Raw genomic sequence first — 27,313 nt, forward strand, 5'->3', positions numbered from 1 at the left:
CATTAATGGTTAGGAATAAAAATACTCGCCACTGTAAGGGAGGAATATAAAAGCCAATACTATAATCAGTCCCACTAACTTTCATTTGTATAAAAATCGTTACGATGATAACACACGCAGTTTATCACTATAAGTTTCATAAGTTTCGCAACAATTCAAATAATTGATGAAATGACGATCTTACTCGTGTTTTATTATTTTATTTTATTAGGTTATTTTACGACGCTTTATCAACATCTTTGGCTATTTAGCGTCTGAATGAGATGAAGGTGATAATGCCGGTGAAATGAGTCCGGGGTCCAAACCGAAAGTTACCCAGGTTACTCGTGTTAATTGTGTAAGCCGCACATGCTTACACAATTAATACGAGTAAGATCGCCATTTCATCAATTATTTATATTCAAGTGTTAAACGCAGTGTACGAAAGATTCAACATGGAGCAACAATTCAGTTTTTATCGTGTTTTTACCGTGCAGAAATTCTGCGTCATCATATGATGAAGGATGAGTGGAACAGAGAAAAATTCTCTCCGGCACCGGGATTTGAACCCGGGTTTTCAGCTCTACGTGCTGACGCTCTATCAACTAAGCTGCACCGAATTCCCATCCCATCTGTTCCACTCATCCTTCATCATATGATGACGCAGAATTTCTGCACGGGAATATCATATGTACAGTACTTCGGTACTTACTTACTTACTTACAAATGGCTTTTAAGGAACCCGAAGGTTCATTGCCGCCCTCACATAAGCCCGCCAGCGGTCCCTATCCTGTGCAAGATGAATTCAGTCTCTATCATCATACCCCACCTCCCTCAAATCCATTTTAATATTATCCTCCCATCTACGTCTCGGCCTCCCTAAAGGTCTTTTTCCCTCCGGTCTCCCAACTAACACTCTATATACATTTCTGGATTCGCTCATACGTGCCACATGCCCTGCCCATCTCAAACGTCTGGATTTTAAGTTCCTAATTATGTCAGGTGAACAATACAATGCGTGCAGTTCTGTGTTGTGTAACTTTCTCCATTCTCCTGTAACTTCATCCCTCTTAGCCCCAAATATTTTCCTAAGCACCTTATTCTCAAACACCCTTAACCTATGTTCCTCTCTCAAAGTGCGAGTCCAAGTTTCACAACCATATAGAAGAACCGGTAATATAACTGTTTTATAAATTCTAACTTTCAGATTTTTGGACAGCAGACTGGATGATAAGAGCCTCTCTACCGAATAATAACACGCATTTCCCATATTTATTCTGCGTTTAATTTCCTCCCGAGTGTAATTTATATTTGTTACTGTTGCTCCAAGATATTTTAATTTTTCCACCTCATCGAAGGATAAATCTCCAATTTTTATATTTCCATTTCGTACAATATTCTGGTCACGAGACATAATCATATACTTTGTCTTTTCGGGATTTACTTCCAAAACGACCGCTTTACTTGCTTCAAGTAAAATTTCCGTGTTTTCCCTAATCGTTTGTGTATTTTCTCCTAACATATTCACGTCATCCGCATAGACAAGAAGCTGATGTAACCCGTTCAATTCCAAATCCTGCCTGTTATCCTGAACTTTCCTAATGACATATTCTAAAGCGAAGTTAAAAAGTAAAGGTGATAGTGCATCCCCCTGCTTTAGCCCGCAGTGAATTGGAAAAGCATCAGATAGAAATTGACCTTTACGGACTCTGCTGTATGTTTCACTGTGACACATTTTAATTAATCGAACTAGTTTCTTGGGAATACCAAATTCAATAAGAATATCATATAATACTTCCCTCTTAACCGAGTCATATGCCTTTTTGAAATCTATGAATAACTGATGTACTATACCCTTATACTCCCATTTTTTCTCCAATATCTGTCGAATACAAAAAATCTTATCAATAGTGATCTATTACGCCGAAAAGCGTACTGATGATCCCCAATAATTTCATCTACGTACGGAGTTAATCTTCTCAAAAAAATAGTGGACAAAATTTTGTACGACGTCAACAAAAGTGATATTCCTCGAAAGTTACCACAGTTGGTTTTGTCCCCCTTTTTAAAAATAGGTACAATTATGGACTCCTTCCATTGTTCTGGTACAATTTCCTTTTCCCAAATAGCAAGTACAAGTTTATAAATCTCGCTATATAATGCACTTCCACCCTCCGGTATTAATTCTACTGGAATTTGATCGATACCTGGAGACTTGTACTTTTTCAGATTTTCTATCGCAATTTCTATTTCTGAAAGCGTGGGTTCGGGTATAAATGGCTCAGCAGTTTGTATTTCAATTTCGTCCCGATCGTTTCTATTTGGCCTATGTACATTTAGTAGTTGCGCAAAATAGTTTTTCCATCTGTTTAGGATTGATGGAGAGTCTGCAAGCAGTACTTCGGTACATCATCATAATATATGATATGCGAAAAATAATCACTTTGTGATTTAAGACAGCGCTTACTCCGTCGGATCCCGGCCAGTTAGTCACAACGAGTGCACCTCTGCACATGTATTGGGCATTGTTCCACTGCCATATATCTATGATGCAGTGCATGAGGGTTGGCCACTAGAGGGAACCCAAGAGGTGGAACTTAAACTGAGAGGATTCAATCCGACATCGGGATGGGAATCCGGTGTGGCTTAGTGGATAGAGCGTCAGCACGTAGAGCTGAAAACCTGGGTTCAAATCCCGGTGCCGGAGATAATTTTTCTCTGTTCCACTCATCCTTCATCATATTCCGTTCAACCATCATTTAAAAAAAATTAAATGTAATTCTTTAGTACGCAGTATACACTTTAGAATCCTACATACGATATCTGAATTCATTTATACGTAGGCAGTTCAGTATTAGATCATGGTTTTTACTCGCATAGGTTTTAATTTAAAATTTAAATTTTGTGTTATGCTTTTAATATAACGCATCGCTTATTACGTAATAATATCTGTGATGATTAGGGCTGACGGTTTCCGACTCAAAACATTGATTTTTAGGTTAAACATAGCCGGTATGTTTTTTTCTAACAACACGCACTAGCAGAGTCGGGTTAAGTGTTATGGAATAAGTTGAGATTCTTATTGGCTCATAGTCCATATGGTCGCGTTGCCTGACATTGATTGATATGTTTCAGCACAATGCTCTTAAACTGTAATTGCTCCCTTTCCCTCGTTATCAATAGTAAATGTAACAGTCAACTTGGCCACCGTTGTGTTAGCATGCCTGACCGTGAAACGAGAGGGCCCGGGTTCAAATCCTGGTTGGGACAGGTTACGTGGTTGAGGTTTTTCCGGGGTTTTTCCTCAATCCATTAAAAGTTGGGTAACTTTAGGCGCTGGACACTGGGCTTATTTCGCTGGCATTATCACCTTCATCTCACTCAGACGCTAGATAACCATAGCAGTTGATGAAACGTCGTAAAATAACCAATTAAAAGAAGAGTCAAATTCTAGGTTCAGGGTCGGAAACTGTCAACCTTCACGATGATGATGATGATGATGATGATGATGATAAGTAAAAAGTCCGCCCAACACACGTCATTTTATCCAGCATTCAAATAGCCTAACTATAGAATATTCCGGCTGTTTACTTGTTGCATTCGTAACACAATGAAATAATACATATCTTTAGGCGTATGATATAATTTCATCTATAGTTTCTAATGTAAGTCAGAGATTCTGAGGTGAACACATTCAGGCAGTTCTGTAATGGTACTAAACGATTTCCACTCAGATATGAATACTGAAGATCACTTTGCCACCAGGACATCGCTGGTTGCCAGGCACTGTAGTAATGATGAATGGAGACGCAATGCGGTCCACAGCAGAACGGAAGGTGGGAGCACAACGCCACTGACAAAAACTGTGCCTCAGTCAACTGTCTGCTCACTCCCAAACCATGACAGTAATGTCACTGACAATTTAGCGAATGGTGCTCTCAGTGGCTTACTGCTGACTGATTGCTAACAACAACGCCACTGATACGTTAGCGAATGGTGTTCACTAATGCTGATTGATTACTAACAGTAACGCCACTGACACGTTTGCGAACGGTGCTCCCAGTGACTACTGCTGATTGGTTGCTAGCAGCAGTAGCGACAATGACACACTATCGAAGGGTGCTCAAATTAACTTAATTCCACACCAATTACACCAAAGTTAATGAACTACTACTCGTGAAGATTAATTAGGGGAATATGTATGATAAGAACTTTCTTGTGTTACAAACTCAAATGTAACACCTGCAACAACTTCTACATAGGACAGACAGGCAGATCATTTCAAACACGTTACAAAGAACACATCACAACCATAACAAAATTAAAAAACACCTCCACATATGCAGAACACATCACAAATGCCAACCACACCTACAGAGACATCAACACAGACATAGAAATACTGCACATCCAACCAAAAAGCCAGAAACTCAACACACTAGAACAATATGAAATATACAGACACACGAAAACACACCCCAACGATATTCTCAACACATAACTCAATTTCAAAACACATACACTCTTTGACTCTACACTACGAACGCACCCACACAGGAAACAAGAGGCGCCAAGACCAACAACGACCATTTCCGAAGATGACCGGAAATAGGTCGAAACGTGTTAACAAGGTACGTTAATATTTAACACAAGAAAGTTCTTATCATACATATTCCTAAGTGATACAGTGTTAAAAGTTGTGTAATCAAGATGTATGAATAATTAAGGTTACCATGAGAAGAAATTCTATAGGAAGACATGGAATCTAAAATAAGAGACACTGCTGAAAAAAGGAGGAATTTTTAAAAATTGGTATGAGCAAAATTAAAGATAAAAACAATGGCTCACCTTAGTCAGTTTTCTCACTAGTTGCTGGATCAGTATTACATCTGTACCCTACTTATCGGTGGAGCCCACTCTGTGCACAAGAGCCTGAACAGACAAACTTACATCTTGTAACAAATAACTATGGAACTGTTCACAGGACATGTCCTTGAAATTATATTTCACATGATGATACCTCTGACCGTCTCCGTTAGCGTGTGATTTCATTCTTTTGTCCATTGAGCAGATATGAGGGAAAATACTCTCTCAGCACTTCTATTGTGACTTGGAATAAATAAATAAATAGAATTTATATATTTTTAAGAGTTCTGAGAAAGTTTCAGTGCTCGCAGAACTATTAGAATTGCAGATTTTGCACCATTGTTTTACTAAACTTAAATCTTTGTCAAAATTAACTTGATTGGCATATATATGTAGCCTACATTTCAGAATAAAATTGATAAAATAGCTTAGAATCATAGTGACTTTTTAGATATAAGAATTCAGTGCATGTCAATAGGTCATCATATTTTATGTTTTTTATGTGCTCCAGCTTCAACCATTGAAAGCAGTTAAATTCTTTCATAGGTTTTCACCATTTGTTTGGATATTCTATGCATACTATCACACATTATTCAATATTCATATTCCTTCCAGTTGAAATGAGAAATGCCAGACATTCCAAATTTTCTTTTTTAATGCCTGCCGGACAAGATAAAATGATTAAAAAAGAGGACATGTCCTCCTTTTGCCGGACGGATGGTAACCCTAAGAATAATGTTTGTTAACGAATGCATATAGAGCGTTTACTTCAGGTGTGGGCAGAAAGAATAGATACAGCACGGTACCATGATGATGCACTTTGTGCGCAAAAACTTCAATACATCATTTCGTTCCACAAGGAATTTTCGTCTATCATGGGTTTTTCTGTACCGGAATCCCAACCGTTCACTAGTATTTTAATCGAGGAGCGACTGTAAGCTGCGGTCATATTTCTTCACTACGCGAAAGCGTTAATTTCTTAGCTGTGGGAAGTGTTCTTTTATAAGATCCTAAAAATAAAAAAACTATGCATCGTAGAACGTTTTTATAGAAGTCGTCTGATTTGTCATTCTTTTTAGGTGCATTTTAGACAAGAGTAACCCTTTTTCAACCTCTCTACCTCCAAGTGACACAATTGATAAACTCACTGAACACGCCCCGACGGTTAGTTCTTGGCACTTATAAAAAATTAAGATTTTTAAATTTTCTTAAGACGCACAATATTTCTGAAGAAACCGTAAACACTAAACACCATTTTCCGAGTTTTGCTACTATATCCACTGAATCTATTACTTTCACTGATACTGGGATTACTGAGCGACATACAGTAATCGGTTTCATTATTAAACTGACAACAACACAAATTTAAAGAAAAAAAAATTACAAATTAATTGATTTCACCGACTTACTGATACTAAACACGTCTATATCAAAAGCACCTACACACTAGTGGCGTAGCGTCAATGTAAGCTAAAAAGCTCAGCTTCCCCAGTTAATAATTTCATAACAAACCTGCAGTTTATGAATAAAATTATTTATTAATTTTAATACAATTTATATTTACGCGTTAAATGTTGTGATGCAGCAGCTCAGGATGATTTGTGATGCAGCAGTAAACATGAAGCCTGCACACACCAGCTTCCAATCCCCTTATTCTTCTGTGTAACCCTACCCATAGATTTTCCATCTCTTTCTAACAAAACTACCCTGGTCGCAAGGCTCGCATGAAGCTAGCTTTAACATTGAAAATAATTTAGTTTCCGAGTTATCCCTTTTCGTCAGTTGTGTTTAGTTGAAGTGTTAGTGTGCATTGTGGCTGATATAATAAATAATGAGTGAAATAACAGTTCCTGACACTAATTTATTTGAATTTTAGGACAATTCTATTATCAAGACTGACTTATGAACAAAAGTGTGATTTAAGAAACAAACGACCGACTCCCTTGCTATCAATGAAGGACACAACCAAGACAGACGCATAACTTAAGTAATTACTAACACTGTATTTATTGACCGTTAATATTGTGATTTCTTTAAATATGACAGGGGGTAAGTTAATGTTAAATTATACGTATACGTGTCTATTTGTTAGAGATAGCCTAGTTGTAAACCATGAAATCATATTTTACTACGTACCATTTGAGGTGATGCCTTATTGATATTACTTACGAGGTTCCACTCAATCTTCGGACTGCTGACTTGACATTGACTACTATTTATTTTAAGACTATATTTTTCCAATACGTTATCTCATATGTACATGGAAGACAATTTGAGTTAGCTTCCCCTGCTCAAAATTTCATGCTACGCCACTGCTACACACAGACTGACATTCTTACTTCACATCTTTAGTTCTTTTCTAATGCTATGTTATTGAATGGGCACTGTGTTTACAGTTGATAATAATAGTGTTACAAAAGATTTGCTTCCCTATACTCAACTGCGTTTATAACACACTTTATACGTATGATGTAGTCGCTATAAACGAAATGAATGAATCAGCTGCCGTGTGAGAAATCTATTTCGAGCTTCTTTTAAGGCGTAAGTGAATAATAACAACGTAGATATGGCGACTAATGATTACAGATATTAAGAAGCGTACAAAGAAATGCACGAGATTGGTAGGACTGCTTTACAGACCCTTAAACCAGAGGGCAGAGCCGGGAATGAAACCCGGATCTACGAGGTTAGCAGTCAGCGACGCTAATCACTAAACCAACGCGGTAGTCATAACATAAACTGAAGTAATATACTGTGCAGATTTTAACAGCTTATTCCCTGGACAGAGTACAACAAAAATGCAGGTATGTGCTTGTTAGCGATTGTGACGTAGCTACTGGTAATGGATAAACTCTTAATAAAGAGAACTGTCCCAAATAAAACTGCAATGAACGGGAACTAACAGCAACTGAAGTTTATATTACGATGTACCGAAGTACATATGATATTTCAGTGCAGAAATTATGATGATGAAAGAGTGGAACAGAGAAAAATTCTCTCCGGCACCGACATCTGGATGGGAATCCGGTGTGGCTTAGTGGATAGAGCGTCAGTACGTAGAGCTGAAAACCCGGGTTCAAATCCCGGTGCCGGAGAGAATTTTTCTCTGTTCCACTCTTCCATCATCATATAATGACGCAGAATTTATGCACTGAAATATCATATGTACTTCGGTACATCATAATATATGACATGCGAAAAATAATCACTTTGTGATTTAAGGCGGCGCCTATTCCGTCGGATCCCGGCTACTTAGTCACTCATAACGAGTGCACCTCTGCACATGTGTGGACATTGTGCCACTGCCATACATCTATGATGCAGTGCATGAGGGTAGGCCATTAGAGGGAACCCAAGAGGTGGAACTTAAACTGAGAGGATTCGATCCGACATCGGGATGGGTATCCGGTGTGGCTTAGTGGATAGAGCGTCAGCACGTAGAGCTGAAAACCCGGGTTCAAATCCAGGTGCCGGAGAGAATTTTTCTCTGTTCCACACTTCCATCATCAACTGAATCTAGTTTTCTCGGACTTCTTTTCTCTCCCCCCCCCCCCCCGAGAGTCCTGCCTACGCAATATTTCAAAGAATTTGGCGCCTATGTATGCAGGTATTGAATGCAAAGACAGGTATATTAGACAATATAATCTGTAGTCTTGTCTATGTCTGTAGTAATGACCAGCCTCATGGGCTAGTGGCCAGAGATTCTGACCGGTTAGAACACAGAAATGTTTCCTTATAAAAGGGGAATGTTCCTGTGTTCGTCCATGGTCTGGAAATTAGGTTAAGCTTAGGTTTAAGACCTCTCCTGGCACTTCAATATCATAATATCATCGAGACAGCGTAACTCGGCATTCCAGGCGCCCCAACCTCGGTAGTGGGTTACAAATAAGTCCAGAAATGTCACATGACAACCTGGTGGCATTGGTAAAAAACATTTATCAGAATTTCTCAATGAAAATAATGTAATAATTAATAATTCACTACGAATGTTCTATATATAGGCTTACAAGAATTTTTTAACGATATGGTATGATACGCATGGGATTCTTTCAACATTTTGCGCATTTTTCTTCAGATAAATGTCATGTCTCATCCTATCCCTTATTGACATTCTAAAAATACGGTAACGTAAAGGTGCGTTTACACGGTGCCTGTTACTAGCTAGCCAGTGTTGTTCACATGGTGCCAGCTATGGATAGATACAGTAGTAGACCAGTCCAATTGGTCTTGATCTGTAGTCCATTGTTTGTTATATTCAGGAGCAAATAAATATATTCCATAAATTTTCAGAAGTCTATATATTAACAAACTCACTGTTCCTTCCTCACTCCATCTGTCCGACATTTTGATTGATAATTACAATTATTAAAAATAACTCACAAGAAAGACGTAAAAAAAATATTATCCTGCACGTCTCTACTGACCGGTGTGCTGTATAGTGTGACCATATCTGTGACTGACTTAAGCCTTTCATTTTTGTTTAGACAGCCCAGATAGCAGTCGGGACATGTGGGTGGTATTTAATGGTTTTGCAGGCGGAATCAGGTTTGTATTAGAGATGAACAAAACTAACTGCCGCTTTCGCTCGCTGTGTTCGTTGCATTTGTCTTTCGAGTCTCGCTCGTCATTCTCGAAATAGCATTTGGTCGGCGTGGAAAGATTTCGTAACTTTTAATAACATACATCATTGAAATAAATAAATGTTTAAATGAGACAAAAAGACAAAACAGAACAGTATCTTAGTTATCTAAATATTCTGATTCTATTATCCTCTTCAGACCTGTGGTATCATATACTATACATAATTTTCTTTTAATTTTTTTTAGTGTCTTGGATACTTTCGAAAGTTTTTAAAAATTTAATTGGATAGAAATGAAGAATATCGCTGTTGCAACATTTCTATAAACTAAAATCTTAAATTTTGGGGCCCCAAGAGTTCAAAATTGCACCAAAATTTTAATTTCTGTGAATACTTGATTTGGGACTTTTGGAACCCCAGAATGACTAAGTGACCGATTTTTTCTTTTTTTTTCAAAATTTTTAAAATGTAAATTCCGGACTAAGAGGTTATATATTATCTATGGTTATAAAAATAGAAAAAAAAAACAATTCTCAAATAAATTTGAATTTCTAAGAAACATAAAATATAACGTTAATATCTTTTTACTTGAGATTGCACACTTGATCTCAAAAATATGAAAAGAAAATTCCTAGCCTTTTAATAAGGGCCTAGTAATTAAATAAAGGCAGGGGAACGGATTATTATACACTGAAAGGTAGAGATGATGTTTCAAATAGGATACTTGATTGTTTATACATGTATAACAGTTGCCAAAGTAGATAAAAGTTCAGTCAGGTATAAAAAAAACTGTGGCGATTCAAGGCTGCTTGACGTTCGGGACTTCGGGAGTGATCAATCTCGACGTCTCGAAACACTCACAAACAGTCTTTACGTCAACGACGCGACGTATAGAACATTGTCGTGCGGGTTTTCGGCTTTGCGGGCGCTATTAGTCTTGCTTTCTCGATCGTTGTTCATCTCTAGTTGGTATAATGTCCCTGGACATCGCCACATGCATGTTTTAGTCTTCGTGTGATAATTTTATGTTAAACAAGTGCAGACAATTAATGTTAATTATTTGTGTTTCAGCTTTCTGTTCCTTCTAGTTGCGTTCATCGTTGGGTAGCGTTTTATCGAGTCGTTTGCTCTTCTTATAATTCCGATATTGTATCTCCAATTCCTCAAATTAATTTGTTCGGTTTCATTCGGAATAAGCAACGGACATGATAAGAAAGTATCTTTAAAGAACAGACAGCGTAAAGTTTTAACATTAATTATTATTAATTTATTTAAATATATTTTGAATATATGACACTGTCATCAGAAAGTTATAACCTGGGTAGATCAAGAAAAACGTTTTCAGACTGACAGACTATTATGGTTTAAGACATACGAAGTCGACGATAACCGACGAGTTGGACCATGTCAAAGAATTCTATACTTAATACATACTGCAACTTATGTTCATATATTAACCATAAGGTAGCTGCCCTTAAGAAAAGGGTTGCTCAAAGGACACAGTATACTATGAATACAGAAACAATTCCAATACAAAACATAATATAAGTTTCCAATATAAACCAAACAAAATTTACATAATATCAGAATTTCTGTCACTTAACTCACTGTTCACACAAATAATTATTGAGCGTTCATTGTCTATACAAATAGTTTCTGAAAATTTCTACTGAATATTTAACAGCAGTAACGGAGAATTTTTAATGCACTGGTTGGAACATGAAATCTCTTACGAAATTCAAGAAAAAAGTTTGAGATGGTACCCTGAGAACCTAAAACCAAACCTATCACTTCAATATCACCATCTTTCGCTTTTGCTGTCATGAGTTTCACAGATTCGAACCGTGACCGATTATCGACGGCAGACTTTTATAGCTATGCTGTGAAATATCCTGGTACATACTATGATGTTTCGATCGACTACGTATTTTCGTTTTAAAGTAGCATTAACTATAATCTTCTAGAATCATCTGGAATCGGAGATCGAAATTAAAAAGTACCAAAAGAAAGAATAGGGGAATCGAACTTTCTCAGACAGTCGAAACATCCATATGAACTCTAGCTAAGATCCATGGATTACTTCGAGAGATCCGCGTATTAGAAATGTTTCTTTACTCAACTGCATTGTATGAATCATCATATAAACCAGTCAGTCCACAAGTCTATGTTTATTTATTATTTTACATGTTTTCAATCGTTACTAAAGCCAAAATAAAAACTCAGTAAATTATTAGAGAATTTAAACGACGAAAAGTATTGTCTCTCCACCCCTAGTTGTGATATGCGTGATGCCTAACACAATTTATGAAAGGGCTCGAATCACATACTCTATACACTATTTAAACGGTGACAGGAGGTGGACTGTGAGATGGGGAGGAATGGACAATGAAAACAAAAATATTTGAATTCACTGCCATGGCTAGCTGCTGTCCAACTGGCCCGACAGCTAGATACTGATGTATGTGTTTATACAGGAAAAATAACTGGAATCCAGTTACTGGACCGCCAACTAGTACCGTATAAACGGACCTTTACTTTTAAACCATTGGTCGAATTTTGTTAATATTCAGTATCTACAAGCCGATTTATCTTACAGATCACGAGAAGTGGGAAGGTACAGTTGGCTATATCGCCATGCCGGTTAGAACGTGTGAAGAGAATTGTCACAAGCGATAGCCACGAAATAAATGCTGAGTTAAAATTCGCAACCGTAAAAGTGCCTTGAATTCGCCCATCGACACGAAATGAAGACCAGAGACTTCTGAAATAGTGTAATCCGTTTGGGTATGGATAAAATAAAAACACCGTAAAACTTTTACTACTGAACTTTATTTGTTGAAACTTTGTGCATACAACATTGAAAGAAGGGAGATTCCTCAGAGCTCAACATGACCCCCATTGCGCATCCTGCACGACTCATAACGGTGATGAAATTCAGCCCATGTCCATTATAACATCATAAGAGAGGTGATTTGTTGAAAAGCTTGAGTAATTTTTATTCTTAGATCATCAATGTTCCTGGGTTTCTGTGAATAGACAATGTCTTTAACAAAACCCTACACGAAGAAGTCAGGAGGGGTTAGATCTGAGGAGTTTGAGGACCAAGCCAAGAGATAGCTGCTTCTCGTATACTGGGTTTCGCCTGCGACCTCCTGCATGTTTTTTTTTTTTTTTTTTTTTTTTTAAACACAGAACCTGTTCCTACAAATGTTCGATACCACAACATTATGGAATCGTATTTAGGTACATTACGCACATCATACGTCGAAATTCCCTTTGAACTCTTTTAACACTCTCAAATTTAGCACACCAAAGAACACATTGTGCCCGCTGTTGATTTGTAGTAACCATTTTAATTATCTACGATTTTCATTTGTTCTTTCAGATTATGCATTGTTGATTGTCATCTTTTAATCATAATATAACAAGCAAAAAATTTTTCCTACTATCATAATAGCTTTATAGTAATAAATTAATATTATTAATTAATTTTTCCTACTATCATAATAGCTTTATAATACGAGTAATAAATTAATATTATCCATACCCAAACGGATCAAACTGTATACCGATGAAATGAGAACCAGACTATTCTAAGTCCAACTTTTTATAAGAAAGAAATCTGTGTTTCATTGTGTTCCAGTTCTGGTCTGCATATATCAACCGAACAAAATTGTAAATATTCATTGATTAAAGTTCACGTTAACACTTTGTTTGTTAAAAACATAAAATTACTTAGTCACACGTTAAAAAATGTTAAACTTTTAAAAAAGGTATATATACCTTCGACAGACGGCCCGTTTCGACGTGACGTTTCCAGTAGTTCAAGAGACACTGATGAAGACGTAACATCACGTCGAAATGGGCGTCTGTCGAAGGTATATACCTTTTTTTTTAATTTTAACACTTTTTAACGTGTGACTAATTTTATATTTTGTAAATATTCCTCTCCATAAGGTTGCTATGAAGCTATTCCAAATTGTTTCACGAAGCTTTGAATGTCAGCAGCTTAAAATAGCTCTCCTGGAAAAAAATAATAATAAAATGGACTTGGAACAATCTGGTTCTGGGCCATCGATGTTTCTGGGTGAGAATGTAGGTATTTTGTGTGCAAAAGAACACCGAGTTTTCTCTATTGTAAAATCTCGACTCCTGCGCAGACCTGTGAATATAGTAGGAAACATATGAACCAAATACGCTGCAATGTGTCCGAAATAAACAACGCTAAACCCCACACGTCCGCCACTGAGAATGAAGACTTCGTTGCTATGGGTACACTTCCTGCGTGTGGTTTCTCTTACAATACGTTGCTGCGTGCGGCAGGTAACACATTGGAGATCAATAGCTGACGACCCACAAGATTTTCATCAAACATCAACGGTAAGATTTTTGTATCCTATACCTACATTAGTAGGTCCGCGGGACCAGCGTTGGTAATTTGATTCTTGAAAATCTACCACAATACAGTGGAGAAGTCGCTAAATTTTATACACTAGCAATGCAAAAAAGATAATACTCGTATTTTACCGCTCTGTGAGTGAAGAAAATCACTAAATCCCTATATCAACAAGAATAATTTCGATTCCCGGCTCCGGAACAATTTTTCCCTTGAAATTATTGAAGCCTGCTTCACAGGGAGTTTCTACCTGAAAGCCAGATTTACAGCCTAGCTATATCAACAATTTCACCTGCTGGCTAAACTAACACAGAAATACATCACATCTAGAGGGAAAACGGGTGAATTGGAAACTCTGCGCGGGACTCTAACGACTCAGAGTTCCAAGATCATGTTTTAGAACAATTCACAGGTTCTAGCCTATATAAATAAGGAAGAGATGCTAAGGACTGGTAGTTCTATGATAAAAAAAGCAACAGTTCAGAAGCGTAATGACTGACTGTAAGTCAAAGACGCATTGAAGATCAAGCGTCGACAAGTGCTGCGACGACGAAAAGCACGATAAACAAGACTTTACGGATGATATGAAAATATGATCCACTGTTACGTATTTCTTTACTATCTATGTTATTTTCATTTCGTATATTAAAAAAAAAGTTTTCTGTGCAACTTGCACTTTTATATTGTAAGAATTCCTATTAGAATAAGCTTATATTTTACTGATGGCATTGAAGTACTGTATGTACGCATGTACTAAATATAAGAATAAAAGGAACTGACCAAATATATTAAAAGTTTTTCGGTATACACTGCTCCATCGATATAAGAAAGTCACTGTTCACCTACTTAGATATAACAAGCGAGGCAAGTCCCCTGCAATCGGCAAGCATCATGTTTAGGTAGAGCCAAGACCAGACTATGTAGTCTCGTCTTGGTAAAGCATGAAAGTCGAGGAATATTATGGACAGGAAAACATCGATCATACGGGAATGACTATTTAAGAGTTGTTAATTCATTATAAAAAATGAATCTGATACAACGTTAATATAAATTAATTTTTATTTCCTAGAATATATCTATCTATAAAATACAATAATAAATATAATATTGCCTTACTCTCTCCAGAAATATCCTTAAAATTTGAGCCGTTTTTTAGGCGTTCAATAATACTTATATTGTCAAAAATTCCAAGACGTGAACGTTTTGTGGCATACCTTGCCGGTATACGGAGGCTTGGATTCTCGTCACAGCAGACCACGTTGTACTGTTTTCTGATTTCTTTAGATTCAAACATATTCTATTAAATCGGCGAAGCACTGTATGCTGTGTAACAATTTTTCTACTACTCTAATTGTTTTTTTTTTAGTTGGTTATTTAACGACGCTGTATCAACTACGAGGTTATTTAGCGTCGATGAGATTTGTGATAGCGAGATGGTATTTGGCGAGATGAGTCCAAGGATTCGCCATAGATTATCTGGCATTCACCTTACGATTGGGAAAAACCTCGGAAAAAACCCAACCAGGTAATCAACCCAAGCGGGGATCGAACCCGCGCCCGAGCGCAACTTCAGATCGGCAGGCAAGCGCCTTAACCGACTGAGCCACGCCGGTGGCTCTAATCGATTTACTTCTTAACTTGTTTAAGAGGAAATTGCGTAGATTCTATTCCATCACGAAACTTTTTGAGTTTAGGAAGCTTATACATTAGTAATTTTTAATATTAATTTTATTAATTCTCAATATCATTTTATATGTTTTCTTTGTTACATTTATGTCTGTACGCATGTCTTTGTCTAATGCAGTTGATTAGGCCTACTGTTGAAGAACTGAAGACCTCCCTCAAAGAAGGTTGTATATCACATTTGTATGATTTTTACAGAAAATAGAAAAAATTGTCAGTTCTTTGATTTACAACCTTATACCACCAGAAACTGAACATTGTCAAAAATGTGATATACAACCTTCTCTGAGGGAGGTTTTCAACTATCAGTCCTATGAATGTATCAGTCCAGCAACTTATCCACTGTGCTACAGGACTGCTCTTATGACGATCTTCTTTCTTTAGTCTTACTAAGACTATAAGGAAATTCAAACAAATCCACAATGATTAAAAGTACAATTCATATTATATTCTCAGGAATAAATCTAACATTTTTCCCCATAATGTTCTTGTTTTAACTGGTATACCTCTATGTTATTCAGATTTTCCTAAAAAATACAACAGAAGCTTAAATAAAATATTTTATAGTACAAATTTTAGTAGCATAATCAATTCTGTCAATAACGCGAAAATTAAGGTCCATTCGACAGGATTTTCGGATGGGTATTGTTTCTCCATCTATGTTCATGAAAGTTCAACAAAATCGGTGACAAAAAATTATGGATTCCCTTTGTTAGCAAAGTAACTCCACTTCTTTATATGTCAGGGGCCTGGGAACGTGTTAATATTGTATGTTTGATAAAGTACTAATGTTGCTAACAAACAGGGCTCGCCACTTTCTTCCTCTGTTCAAATTTATACCGAATTTTAACTCTCTGTCTTCACATCTGTAACGTCTATTGAAATGCGCCATTGTGTGTCTGTACTGTAATAATTATTATACTTGCTATGCAGATGTCCATGCTTATATTCCCCTAATGCCTCACCCCCTCCACCTATATGTATGTAAGCAGTCGGACATATCAGTCGCACATTACCAATAGGAGACACCCAAAGCCAAAAAGTTTGAGTTTGATATGTCTGGACTATATGATATGTTCGGCTATTGTTTGCTATCTTCGAAAATTACGTTTCCTTACTTTGAGAGTAAACACGGCGAATTGGAGGCGCTTCTACCACCGATCCTAAGGCTCGCTAGTGGTGGGAATTCAAATTTCAACATTGGTGTCTAGGAGTGTTTAACCATAGTCTAGTATTTACAGTCACGAAGCTCAATACGTAGTAAATATGCATCCATAGATAGTTGCTAACCACTAGGATCGCTAATATCGCCTCATTACAATGTGAAAGAGTACCGGCACAGTCAATTGTTCCTAGCACCCTCACAAATCAAGCTTCGTGACTATATATAATAGACTGTGGTTTAACTTCTACTCTCCGGAGCTCCACACACACACGTTTCTATTGCCTTCGACCACCCTCATACGAATCGCATCATACATCTCAATTCGCAACGAGTGAGGTTTCCTTGTGGGCTCACGCCTGTATTATGTTAAGATCCCGCACGACATAAACAGCTCGTCAGCATCTCGACGTTGGCACCAGTTAGGAATACCGTTACCATGGCAACGCGAATAGCTCAATGCAGGATGCAGGGTAACTCATTTTAGAGACTGATCTTTAACACTGACGATTTACAGTTCAAGAAATAATGCAGATCTGGGCGCAATATAATTATGTAATTCCATTCTCTGTAATATATTCAATAAAACAAGACCAACACAGTAAAAAGTCTCACTACTGTATTGTATCTTAAAGTAGTTTATTTGTCGAATTTGTTCATTCTCAGTTTATTTTGACATGTGCAAGAAGTATGGCCAAATTGGTTTCCATTCTTTAATTTTGAATTTTTAGTGCGAATGTTCATGGTACCGGCATATAAATTAATTTTGACGAATAATATACAGGCAAGTGACATGGAAAAAACATTAACTTGTTATGATGATAAAGGTGCGCCAACAAAATATTAACCCTTAAATTGACAATATATCCTATAGGATACAACAGGTTATTAGCAGGAACGACACTTTGTGCCATCATGGACGGATTTTAGGTTGGTTGTTGCTTGCCTATATTGACGTCACGGACGCCATGGGTTCGAAGGTACTGCACTGTGACAGGAAAGAGCAACCTGTGTGTGCAGCGCCGGAGAACGAACGTACGTTTGATTTGTTTAGGATTCGAACCTTTTCTGCTCTCTGCCGCTGCCTGCTTGTTTTGAATTGTAATAGCTTACTTACAGTTCCTACAGCACTACTGGTGCTGTTGTCATTTAATGGCAAGGTGGTTGTGATCATGACTGTGTGCAGTAGAGTAAACATAATACAATACACTCTAAACTGAATGCAATTGCAACTGCGTTTGGAAGTGAGTATTTTAGTGTGGAGAGCGACAACATACGCTGTAAAGTGTGCAGCACGGAATTAAAGAATTAAATGTTCGTAAAGATTTGCAAAAGCACTGTGAAACGAAAAAGCACAGTGAACGTTTGCCGTTATTTCTCTCATCTTCACGGTTGTTGTATATGGTGTAAATAAATATGTGTAAGTAATATTGTAAAGCTGTATCTAATCAAGGCGTATGCTACAAGCATACATACTATATGGCAGTGGTAACGTGTAGAAACGTTGCATTTTTGTTCCGCCGATCTATACCAGCAAACAGTCGCGTGCTGTCGTAGTAAACACAGGTACTCTATACACTTTAGTACCAGTGAATCTTGTGGCGAACTGGGACAAAGTGTCGTCCCTAGTTATTAGGCTATATGCTATAACTTTAGTAGGTTATTTAGCGTCTGAATGAGATGAAGGTGATAATGCGGTGAAATGGATCCGGGGTCCAGCACCGAAAGTTACCCAGCAGTTGTTCATATTGGGTTGAGGGAAAACCCCGGAAAAAACCTCAACCAGGTAACTTGCCCCAACCGGAAATCAACCCCGAGCCACCTGGTTTCGCGGCCAGACGCCATAACCGTTACTCCACAGGTGTGGACTTTATTATTCTTAGGACCTTATTTTTGTATAACAGAAATATGTTTAACTTCAGATGAGTTGCCTGAAATATTAACCCATACTCCATTATAGTATGAATTCCAGCAAACATTCCCAGTGTTCTTTTCACCCAACCAGTGACAGACCTCCCATCCACCCCCGCTACTGGCAGTGCGTGCATCCATGAATTCACAGCACTTCGCAGGATTAAAGCTTATATATATGTATGTCTTTACACATATACGTACGAGGATGATTTAAAAAAATTAAAAATCAAGTTACACCTGTTACCATTTCTTAGTCGACCAGTACAAGCATAATACATGCATAAAATGGAGTTCATATCCGTAACCCTAATGTGTCAGTTTCATTGTCATAGTGATAACAGCTGTGCTGTATACCAAGCAAGCAGAATGGCACCTCAGGTGGAATGTTATTTCAAGCTCAAAGTATGAGTAACTTTACGGCTTCTGAGGATGAAACATTCAACTGTTCCGATATTCATAGTGAAATAAAGGTGGTGTATGAAGCAAATGCTATGTACCGTCCAGGTATAGAGAAGTGGTGCCAGCAATTTGAAGGCAGTTGCACAGACATGACTGATACTGCTCAACAAGGAAATACATCAACATCAGACTTGTTTTTTAAGACCCAATCCAGGTGGGTTTTATTTTGGGTCTTTTATGTCTTGAAGATTTTTGTAATTTACCCAATGCTATTTTATATTAATTTTATTTTGCAGTGTAATTTTGTTTGTGTGTGCATTGTTACAGTGTGTGTTCTGCAATTACACATTGTTTTGTCCTACACTGAACAATGTTATTCCTGTTTAAGTTACATTAATTTATTGTTTAATCATACTCTTTTAGTATTTTTGGTTGTCAAGTGGAAGATTGGATACTAAAATACTTTTCTTTTCAGTGGGTTGAATTGCAACAATCCTGCTCAGCGTCGACAACAGATGACACCATGATGTTGGTTCCTTACATGATTGGGAATATTTGCAGGGTGTGTCACAGAAATTACACAGATGCTGAGAATTTCGAGAGGCATTGCCCTTTCCAAGACTCTCTTGGCTATTGCAAAGTGTACACAAGAAGTGTGACTCGTTCATTGACACCCCAACACAAAGATCAATGTTTTTTATTTTCTCTAACCTTTCTTCACAGTATTCTGCAGAAGAAAATGATTTCTTAAGCAGCATCATCATAGGTGATGAAACATGGGTTCATCATTTACCTCAAAAACGAAGAGAGACTGGAAATGCCATCATCACCTGTGATGGAGTTCAAAGTTCAATCATTGGCCACTATCTTCGGCTTTGAAGGAGATGTTTACACGGAATCCATGAAAAAGGCACAACAATTAATATTTACTTTATTCTATTGCCAAACATTAAGATCTTTGCACAAAGCCGTGAGAAACAAAAGATATGTGGAAAATTAAGCAAGCAAAGGTGTTGTTCTCATTCACGACAATGTCAGGCCACACAAGACACACAACAAGAGATTTACTCCATAGTTATGGATGGGAGGATGGAAGCATCCATTGTACAGTCCCGATTGTACAGACCTTGTGATGACCTTTTCAGCAAGATGAAAGAACATCTGAGCGAAGAACACTTTGACAACGAAAACAGCACCAGCAGTTCTATAGTGGCTCCATAGTCAGGGAGCAGATTTCCATCATCAGGGAAACGAATGTCTAGTCGCACATTCAGACAAGTGTTTACAGAAACTAGGTAACTGTGTAGAAAGTAGTGCAAGGTAGGTATCTGCGTTCTATTATATTATACAGCACACATCAATCAAATCAAATCAAATTTTCTCGATCTACAATAGTAATCAGGTGTAACTTATTTTTTTAATCACCTTCGTATATGTATATGTATGTATGTATTTTTTTTTTTGTATATCAGCATGCTCCATTACATTGGAGTAATACTACATACTTTACGTAAAATATTACAATAATTAGTTATATAATTTATGACATGAGAACAAGATATTTACAATTTTGATTGAGATCTTGAAATTCTTATAGATACAAGTGTTGCCTAATTGTACTTCTATTTTAGGTTACCATCATTGTTAGTATTATTTCTAATTTCAATTACTGTTACATTTTGCCAAATTCTATGGATTTTATAAATTTTCTGAAGCTTTTGAGGTATGTTGTTGTGAACTGATCAAAAGGTGGAGGCCAGGTTTGACCTGTGCGTATTATATTAGCTTGTAGAATTCTTCTTTCTTTTATCAGTGTGGCACATCTTAATATTATATGGTTGACTGTCTGTTCTTCTTTTAGTCTGCAAGGGCACATTGGAGTTGGAATAATCTTGAATCTGTGAAGGTACGACCTTGTGAAGCCATGACCTGTCACAATAGAAGTAAATTCTGCCCCGACAGGTAAATTTATCTTCAATCTGTCTTTAATTGATGGGAAGAATGATTTCGTTATTGCGCCTTTAGTTGAGATAGCCCACTGCTCTTGCCATTTTCTTAAGGTCTTTTCTCTCTCTTCTGTTAATATGTTATCTCTCGGTATTTTGTTATATGCTATTTCCCCTTCATCTTCTATAGCAGCTTGTTTGGCAAGACAGTCAGCTATCTCATTCCCTAGTATTCCGACATGGGCCTTGCTGTCTCTCCAATTTTTTCAATTCTTTCTTTATATTTTCAATTATTGGATTATGTTTATTTTTGTTCTGTAAAGTCTCCAGTGTCACTTTGCTGTCTGTGTTAACTACTGCAATATTCTCTGTTTCTTCTGTCATTTCTACATTCTCAATATGTTGTATGTATGTATGTATGTATGTATGTATGTATGTATGTACGTATGTATGTATGTATGCATGCATGCATTCAATTATGTAATGTATGTATATGTAAGTATGCATGTATAGGAAAAAGGTAATTCTACAGTGAAACTAGACCAAAGGAGGTTTTTCATGCTACGAATTATATATACCCAGGAACAAAATTTGGGCCACCTGAATTTTCCAACTGCGCATGCTCAGTATTGTTATAACTGGAACTTGGAAAATTCAGGTGGCCCAATTTTGTTTCTGGGTCTGTACTAAACATAGGGATTTACTTCAGGCATTCAATAATTTCCACAGAATAACTTAGAACGAGTCACCTACTGTACGTAGTTATGAATGGATGCATAGCCACCATTCGGTACACATAAGACGTCACAATCACAATTTAAATGTAATTAACAGATTGTTAATCAAATTATTGTCAAGTACGACCTCCTTCGACAATAATTTCTATCTCTACTAGTACTAAAAATGCTCTTTTGCTAGTGCTGTCAAAGCCCCCCCCCCTGTTCAGAAATTTGCACCTGGACTTCTCGAGCAAACTTAAGCACTTAAATTACACGAGGTCATATTTAAATGATGACAGATTCGTTTGTGAGGTCTAATGTGGACATTACAGTTGCGATACATCCATTCATTACTTACTAGTTATTCTGTGGAAAGTATTGGGTAGCAGAAAGTAAAACCACATACTCGGCCCTCTATACTATTCGCAGTACCGGTACACAACTGTTAAAGAAAAATGGAGCCTCCTTTGGTCTAGTTTCTCTGTAGAAATATCAAGGGCGTAACTTACCAATAAAGATACAGAGTTTATGAAGAATTTGAATGTCAAATTCTCCAGTGCAAAACAATATTTGATATCAGATAATGAAAATATATTATCAAGACCAATGACCATAGTTGGTATATGAAACTATTTATTTATGCAACTCTATAATATTCTTTTATTTTAACTTATATATGTAGCTTACTCATTATTGTCTGTCAATGTATGTACAGTAGCCCTACACCAACATGAAAGTAATATCTCATTTGTGTAGGACAGGTTGCCTGGACTAGAAGTGAAGCTAGGGATCCATATCTTATTTACAACTGTAGTAAACACCGGTACCACAAACACAAGATGGCATATGTGGTTCAGTATTTCGTGATGGAATTCGTGGTGGTTATTCTGGCAACATTGACAATGGCAAGTAGGCCTACAGCATATGAAGTACAGTCAGATGGCCTATTTTCTTTTGGATTGTAAACGGAAACTTACAGAAATCAAGAAAGAAGCAATTTTTTAATTTATTCGAAATTAGGCCTACAGTATAAACTGGAAACATGATGATAGTATGGAAAGAAAAAATTTGATATTTATTTATACGTACTAAATTAATTATGCAAAACATAACAAAATCAGGAACACCCGTATGAGCAAAGCTCGTGTTTGGATGTAATTTCATTTAATACAAGAAATACAGAAGTTAATACACAGACATTATACTGGGTGTTCAGTTCAAAATGTGTCTTGGCTCGCTGTATGCCATCATGTGGCTAGCTGATGAGCCTAGAGAATTCAATCTTCCTACACTTCCGCAGCTCAGGTGTATAATCTAAGAGGCAGAGAAGTTGGCTAGCAAGTACGGCATTCATGCTGAAGAGTACGTACCGATACGTACGGTAACGCCGGTAGTGGCAGGAATGTGAACTGTTTGGAAATACGTACTGTCGGGATATGGGGAGAGGGTTAAGACGATTACTTACGTATTTGTTGACATTAACTTCGACGGTCAACATGGACACGGAGCATTTGATTTGTGTTGTGGAATGTTACCATACGCAACCGATGATAACAAATACCCTGCGTACGACTTGCCGGCGCAAAACACAGTTCGAAAGAGGTTATGGTAGCACACAGACTGTACAGACCGCCATCTGTTGCTACGACGTTCAAGTTATACCGTACACGTTCTCAAGTTCAGATTGAAGAACGCCTTAAATAATAGGCAACTTCTCTAACATATAAGTTGAAACTCGCTTCAAATCGGTGACCCAACAACAGTGACGTCATGACACACTTTGAAATGAACACCCAGTATATAACACAAAAAAAGAATTACATGAAAATAACTCTATACAAAGATTCAAATTAAGTCTCATGAAGCAGGTTCTTTATTTTATTTTTTTAACTTAAAAACAGGAAATATTGAAAATTCAAGGTGCATTTTGATTAGGCCTATATGGTGTTATATAATCTTGGTCGACTAATATTGTGTTTTAAACCTGCCATTGTGAAAAATGTTTGCTCTCTTAGGGGTAAATTAAGTTAACATTCCATTTAGTATTACAAACATAAGAAAACTGTGTACAGTATAATCTTAACAATTTTTGTAATAATAATTTGTATAATTGTTTTTTTTATTGGGTTATTTTACGACGCTGTATCAGCATCTAGGTTATTTAGCGTCTGAATGAAATGAAGGTGATAATGCCGGTGAAATGAGTCCAGGGTCCAGCACCGAAAGTTACTCAGCATTTGCTCATATTGGGTTGAGGAAAAACCCCGGAAAAAATCTCAACCAGGTAACTTTCCCCGACTGGGATTTGAACCCGGGCAACCTGGTTTCGCGGCCAGATGCGTTGACCGTTACTCCACAGGTGTGGACTGTATAATTGTATAATAAATTCGGAAAAGATGAGTTTAAAAGGGTAACAACAGATTTTTAATAATATTTTTATTATTCTTTTTCTTTGTAAAAAATTTAGAGGATCTAAAGAAACAATACTGGATGGTGGACTGAAAAGGAGCTAAATAAACTGTACGTAAAATACTGATGGTTAAAATATGACGAAGAATGACATTGTTTTGAGTGATGTGCAGTAAGCCTAAGGTAAAAAATATGAGCATACCATTTCAGATGCTGATCAATGATGGTGTCTGGATATTTCACAACTGCAGCTTCTTCCAAAGGAAGCCATTTACAATTAAAAACAGGAGAACTACAATTATGTAGGCCTATTACTAAACTTAAATTACTATGATGATTCAATGACTGTTGACCAATTACAAAATAATTTGTGACAGGCATACCGTACATGATATAATAGGGAAAGAAAATTTTTAGGATGATTCAACAGACAGACAGAAGACCTAAAATGATTATGATTCAGTACACATTAGGTTTTGATACGTTCACACTTGTGACATAGCACAGGTACAAGTTCATAGGCCTACACATTAGCTTTAGAATATATTCATTCATCATTAATCATGCTGCTGTGACTGATCATGTGTGGCTGCATAAATGTGATAAAAACAGGTTAATTATTGTAATAAATGCACTAATAATCTTGATTTTGAGCACACTTTTGAAATTACCATGGAATGTAATGTATATGGTATTGTCAGACCATCGGATCTGTGCCCCTTCAGCGCTGTCATTGTTCCTGGAAAAGTTAATGCCTGTACTCACTCCATTCCACCCGCTTTCCTCCTACCACGTTAAACAGCAGGCCGCGAACCTTGCCGAATAGGGATGTTGCCAAACTTCCGTCAGATGGTATCATAAATAACTGGTCCTCCATGCTACAATATTATTTCTTTCAATCAAAATACATCTTGTATTTCTACATTTTTTAAACCTAAATCCCATGTCTCGAATCACTTTCCGTAGTTTTTCTCTCCAGCCTTGGAAATTATTGCTTCTCTCGCAAGCTTTAGTAATTTCTTCAATGTTGAAACTTCTTTCTGAACGGTATAAAATTCTTGTATCTTTCTTCTTAAAATACATCGGTTCATATCATCTACAATAATTAAAAGTTACCTTGGTCTGTTCTACCCTTGTGATTCTAGCTTTTCATCTCCTGCACAGACTCCCTCTCTCCTGATTTTCTTTATTAGGAGTTCTGATCTGTCTATATAAATTACATAAAATGTTGTATTATTAGTATTAATTAAGTAAGTAATTTTAATTCATAATCAATTGAAATAAAATAAGCCTCACCTGTGATATCAGTTGCTCTTTTCTTGCCTGATTTATAGGAAACAGATATTGACGCATTTGTTTCTATTCATCGCAAAATGCTATTACGTACTTGCTTAATAATATTTCTTTCGCCACTCCGTGCTACAGTATTCATGTTGAGTTGACAACACTGGACTGCAAGTGCAAATAAACTGCCCCGCAAGAAGGCCAAAATTGTGAGTAGTGGGGGACAGAAAGGGAGAGAGATAGAAAAGAGAGAGATAGGAATGCAGGGAGAGAAATGAATTACAGAGGCTGAGAAGGAATTAGGGTTCAGTTCGCATATCTTACGGGGGCGCAGATCCGATGGTCCTACTATACATAGTAACACTCATGATATCCTAACTATTAATACATCCTTGTTCTCCAATTTGGAGAAAAAAAAAGTTCGATCCCCGTCTGGGTCATGAAAGAATTTGTGGTGAACAATGTGGGCGCGAAGGGTTTTCTCGGGGTTCTCCCGTCTTCCCCCACTATTATTCAGTGCTGTCATGGTAATTTTTCTCTTAGCCATACGCCCCATCTCTTATTTTCTCCCTTGAAATATATTTTACTCTCCTCTCTCTATCTCTCCGACTGTCATTTAATGATTTTTTTAATATTAAGGAAGAAGTAGGCTAAAGAAATTGTTTTGCTTTACATTTTAACTGTACAACAAGCTTGATTTAAAGAATACACCATGTAGCCCCACCGTAGATGCACACTTGTCTCGATGAATCTCGGGAGTAACTTATTTGCAGCACTTCTTTTTCATGATAATTCTGGATACCAGGGCTGCAGAGGTGGACAATTTTTGTTTATGAACATTAAACAAAATACATTAGAAACAGCAAGAGATGATCTAAGATCTGTACAGATCTCCGCGTACAAAACGTAGGCACCCATATGCCGTATGGCTCTGTACAGACAAAATTTTCTTTTCCCCATACGATTAATTAAAAAATTTATTGGTTCCCATACGATGTATAGGCCTGTACAGCCTCCATGACAGCAATGCCATTATCCTCATTCCACTAACACTAACTCTGCGAGGTTCCGAGCCAGGCATCCAGAACAAATGAAAAATGGTTGAAAGTTGTACACATTTGTGTTTAATAAAGATTGTTATTACACAACATGAACATATTAATCACAGTGCGCATTTAAGGAACGCGAGATCAATTCGGATACCATTACTCTCTTAGCTTGAAATGATGAGTGGTGTTAACACCTGTTAGTAGTCGCTTAAAAATAACTACCACTATCTTGCCAAAATATTGTTCATGTAACTTGGCATGAATAAAATGCTGGCTTTCTCTGCTAGAACAATATTCCCAAGATACATTCAATGTAATTACATCACACATATAGGTCTAAACGTATCATGATTGCCGGAACTTTGTATTTAACATCTCTCTACAAGCATAGGCCTATTCTTTACCTTTTTACCTGCGATATTAATAATGTAACGCAGAATCATAATCTCTAATATCAAAATCATGCACTTTTGTAAGAATCAAATTTTTCATGGAGTAATTACACTCCTAACCTATAGTATAGTATAAGGTTAGGATAATAAACTGTGTTATGCCAAGCAAGTGTAACGGTAAAGTGACATTAGAATTCATGTTCAGGCACAATAAACAGTATTTAGATTTTCATTGCATGTACTTTCTTATTAGGATTATAACACTGTAATTCAAGATTTACAATTATAAAACAATAAAGCAACTGTCAAAAAGTCGTACATGAAGAGTAACAATCCATACGGATATCTTAACCAAAAGCTGAAACTAAACACACACTACAAGTAAATACTTCATATAAAGTAACTTATACATACTTACATTATCCTACTGTGATGTAAATGTCAAGAATTTTACACAATTTCTATGCATAAAACACATTTTTGTTCTCGTAAAACCACAAGTCAATAAACAAACCATGAAACACTTGAATGTAGTG

General features: G+C 36.9%; 1 protein-coding gene across 2 annotated transcripts in view; it reads right to left on the reverse strand.

The window, feature by feature from the left end:
• The window catches only part of Dyb (Dystrobrevin), a 112,821-nt gene extending 85,508 nt beyond the window's left edge, over positions 1 to 27,313 (reverse strand). The window contains exon 1 of one of the 2 annotated variants that reach the window (XM_069831442.1): positions 27,196 to 27,313. The gene's annotated coding sequence lies outside the window, so the exon portion shown is untranslated. Of the gene's footprint in view, positions 1 to 4,827; positions 5,262 to 27,195 lie in introns of those variants that run through there. The other variant, XM_069831441.1, reaches the window with a different exon arrangement.

This window comes from Periplaneta americana, chromosome 7 (assembly GCF_040183065.1).
Source record: "Periplaneta americana isolate PAMFEO1 chromosome 7, P.americana_PAMFEO1_priV1, whole genome shotgun sequence".
NCBI classification, from domain to species: domain Eukaryota; kingdom Metazoa; phylum Arthropoda; class Insecta; order Blattodea; family Blattidae; genus Periplaneta; species Periplaneta americana.